General features: G+C 36.1%; 1 pseudogene; it reads right to left on the bottom strand.

Moving 5' to 3' along the window:
- Positions 1-2,119: 2,119 nt before the first annotated feature.
- LOC102829789 lies at positions 2,120-2,276 on the bottom strand (annotated as a pseudogene).
- Positions 2,277-4,451: the final 2,175 nt, after the last annotated feature.

Here is a 4,451-nt window from a genome sequence, read left to right as displayed (position 1 = left end):
GAATCATGACTGCCAACCTATAGCCTGGCAGAGAAGGAACTAGAAGAATGAGTACTAAAACCTATCTTCTCCTGTCTCCCACTGGCTAGCCTCATCCTTCAAAAAATCAGAGTTCAAGTGACTCACGTGATGCTTCCCATAACCTCCCAGCCTCCAGTTTATGGATTCTGTCACTGACTTCATTTCAAAATGTGTGTATACTCATGTGTGAATGGGTCTACATGCTTACAGACAGAATCCTAAATCAGGCATTGTAGAGGATTCCTAGGCTAATAGTGAATCATCTCTAACACTCATAAGAAATTCATTTATTTTAGTATGTCATGAAATAAGTTGAACTAATTAATTTATATTATTTAAGAAATTCTTCTATAAGACTTAGAGTCCCTGTTGTTGTTGTTAAGTGCAGTCAAGTCGGTTCCTACTTGTAGCAACCCTGTATACGGTTTCCTAGGAGCAACTGGTAAGCTTGCCTTGCCGACCTTGCGGTTACCAAAAAGTTAAGCACTGGACTACTAAATGAAGTTTGGTGGCTTGAATTCACCCAAAGGTACTTCAAAGAAAAGACCTGGTGATCTGCTTAAGAAAGGTCACAACCTTGAAAATCCTATGAAGAACATTTGTACTCTACACACATGGGGTCATCATGAATCAGTTAAGCTCAGACTAGATAGTTTCTTTTATACAATAGTTTTCTAATAGATGATAAAAATGATTTTTTGCAATATTTTTCTTGTGGGAATGTTAGTTTAGAGTTGAGTTTTTACGGATAGAGGAATGCAATATCTGGGATTTGAAAAGCAAAGAAAGGAATATAACACATATGGTGAAATGTCAAACATTGTTGAAGCCGTGCAATAAGTACCTGGGATTCACTGTGCTACCCTCTTTATATTTATATATGCTTACAATTTTTAATAAGGAAAAATATGCTACCAATTCCTATAGAAAAAATTTTTAAAACTATCAGAAAGGAGAATTTCTTAAACTTCATGCAGTAATAATATTGAAAGTGATTATAGTAAACCATCATCAATTCCATTAAATCTTGAAATAAATAAACTTGAAACATGCCTTGCGTATTTTCAGAGTGTTTTTGTAAAATGTGTTATCAAGTCAGTTCTGGCTCATAGTGATCCTACACACAACAGACTTTAATGCTGTTTAGTCCTATGCCATCCTCACAATTGTTATGCTTGAGCCTACTGTTTCCACTGCAAGAATCCAACTCATTGGAGTCTTCCTCTTTTTTGCTTGCCCCTCCACCTTGCCAAGCACAATGTCTATCCCAATGTTATCCACAGTTTCTCATGATCCACACAGCCAAAAGTCAATAAAGCACAAGTAAACATCTTTCTGGTGTTTTCTGCTTTCAGACAAGATCCTCCTGACATCAGCAATGGTATTCCTTATTCCGTGTCCTCTTTGGAATTCAGCTTAAATTCCTGGCAGCATTCTGCTAATATATTGCTGTAGTTGTTTTTTCATTATCTTCAGCAAAATTTTACTTGCATGTGATATTAATGATATTGTTCTGTAATTTTCCCATTCCATTATGTCACCTTTCTTTGAAATGAGCACAAATATGGATCTCTTCCAACGTGTTGGTCAGGTAGCTATCTTTAAAATTTGGGGGCATTAGATGCCTTAGCACTTTCAGTGCTATATGAGTTTATTAAAAATCTTCAATTTATATTCTGTCAAAACCTGCAGTTTTGGTTTTCACCGATGCTTTCAGTGCAGCTTGGATTTTTTCTTTCAATACCATTGGTTCTTGATCATATGCTACCTCTTGTAATGGTTGAACACCAACTAATTCTTATTGGTACTGTGATTCTTTGCATTTCTTCCATCTTCTTCTTTTTTTTTTTTTCAAACCAAAGGCCTCACATATTTATTAGCCTCTTTAAATGTAGAAGCATACAAATAAAGGAAGAAACCAGACGTTTTGCAAAACATGTTCAACTGATCAAATCTTGGCAAAAGTGAACTTGCTATGGTAGGGTGGTAGGACCTGAGTCTATTATGTGCTGTGCCATCCACAATGGGCCACTCCTTAGAGAACATGTGCCACTCCTTAAAGAACATGGGCCACTCCTTAAAGAACATGGGCCACTCCTTAGAGACCCAGTTTGGTTCTTCTCCAGTGTCTTCTCTTGGAGTTGTATCTGATTTTATTCCTTCGTTTTCATTCAAATCCATTGGAGAATGGGATGCTTCTGCTTTTGTTTCTTGGCCAGGAATCTCTTGATCTTGAAAGTCTTATGAGACGACATAGCGAAGATGGAACATAGCAGTGGTCACACAATGATGAAGAAATCCCATCTTCTTTTGATACTTCCTGTGTCATTCAATATTATCTTCCTGTTGTTAAGCGTTCTAGTACGTTCTGACTTAGAGTGACACTGTATAGGTTTTCTGAGGAGTGGCTGGTGGATCTGAACCAATTATATTGTGATTAACATTCTAGTGCTTATCGTACAATGCCAGCTCTCTATTTTGCCTCTATAAATTTTCACTATTGCAACCTGAGGCTTGAATTTTTCTTCATTTCTTTCAGTTTGAGAAATGCTGAGCATGTTCTCCCCTTTTGGTTTTCTAATTCCAAGCCTTTCCACATTTCACTGTAATACTTGACTTTGTCTTTTTGAGGTGCCTTTTGAAATTTTCTGTTGAGCTCTTTCCTTCATCATTTCATCCAGTAGCTTTATCTTCTCTATGTTCAAGAGTCTCTTCTGACATCCATTTTGGTTTCTTCCATGTTTCTTGTTTTTGTAATGACCTTCTTTGCTTTCTTCATGTATGATATTCTTGATGTCATCCTACAACTCCTCCGGACCTTGGTCATTACTGTCTAATGCCTCAAAGCTGTCTTTGAGATGGTTCTTTAAATTCAGGTGGAATATATTCAAGGTCATATTTTGTCTCTTGAATTGGTTTATTTATTTATCGTTTTTCAGTTTCAGCCTGGATTTTCATCTAAGCAACTGAGCTTCTCCATTGCTTGATCCAACATATGTAGTCAAAATTTGATTCCTGAGTATTACATCTGATGAGCTACAGGTGTATAGTCATTACGTTGTTTAAAAAAAAAAGGGGGGGTGGGTATTTGCAATGAAGTCTTTTTTTTTTTTCTTTTAAAACTCTGCCATGCAATTTCCAGCATCATTTCTTTCACCAAGGCCATGTTTTACAACTGCTGATACTTCCTCTTTTTTTGCAATTTTCATATCCCAATCACCAGTAATTATTACTGTATCTTGATTTCATGTTTGATCAATTTCAGATTGAGAATTGGTAAAGTTCTTCAATTTCATCATAATTTGCTTTAGTGGCTAATGCAAATTTTGAATTATAAGGGTATTAACTGGTTTTCCTTGTAGATGTATGGGTATTATCCTATCACAGATAGCATTGTATTTCAAGCTAGATCTTAAAATGCTCTTTTTCACAATAAATGAAGTGCCATTCCACCTCTATTTGTTGTTCCCATCATTGTGAGCCATATGACTATTTGATTCAAAATGGCCAATGCCAGTCCATTTCAGCTCACTATGCCTAGGATATCAATCTTCATATTATTTCCATTTCTTTTTGAAGACATTTATTAGATTTATGCTCTGTACAGTGTGATTATTAATGGATGCTTGAAACTGCTTCTTCTTATTTTAATTTGTGCCCTATCAACACATGAAGGTTCCAAAATCTTTGCTCACTCCATGCCACTAAGGTCAACTCTAATTGGAGTAGGCAGCTCTCCCTAAGTTATATTTTGAGTGTCATTCAACCTGAGGGACTTATCTTCTGGCAGTACATTAAGCAGTGTTCTGCTGCTATTCCTAAGGTTTTTATTGCTGATATCAGGTGGTTCCAGACTGAAAGCAGAGAATACCAGAAAGATGTTTACCTATGCTTCATTGAATATGCCATGGCTTTCAACTGTGTGGATCATGACAAGCTATAGATAACAATGCAAAGCATGGGTATTCCAGACCACTTAATTGAGCTCATGAGGAACCTGTACAGAGACCAAAAAGCAGCATTTTAACAGAACAAGTGTACATTGAAAGGTTTAAAATCAAGAAAGGTGTGTGAAAAGGTTGTATTTTTTCACCATAAATAGTCAGTCTCTATGCTGAGCAATTAATCTGAGAAACTGGTTTATATAAAGAAGAACATGGCATCAGGATTAGAGGAAGACTCATTAATAATCTACAATATACAAATGATACAATCTTGTTGATGAAAGTGAAGAGAACTTGAAATACTTACTGACAATGATCAAAGACAACAGCCTTCAGTAATGGTTGCATCTCAATGTAAAGAAAATAAAAACCCTTACCAGTGGACTAAGAAATGATATCATGGTGAATGGAGAAATGACTGAAGTTCTCAAAACTTTATTTTGCTTGGATCCACTATCAACACTCATGGAAGCAGAAGTTAAGAAA

Source organism: Chrysochloris asiatica, unplaced genomic scaffold, assembly GCF_000296735.1.
Source record: "Chrysochloris asiatica unplaced genomic scaffold, ChrAsi1.0 scaffold00267, whole genome shotgun sequence".
In the NCBI taxonomy this organism is placed as follows: domain Eukaryota; kingdom Metazoa; phylum Chordata; class Mammalia; order Afrosoricida; family Chrysochloridae; genus Chrysochloris; species Chrysochloris asiatica.
The sequence above is the reverse complement of the archived record's forward strand: the minus strand, read 5'-3'. Positions and strand labels throughout refer to the sequence as shown.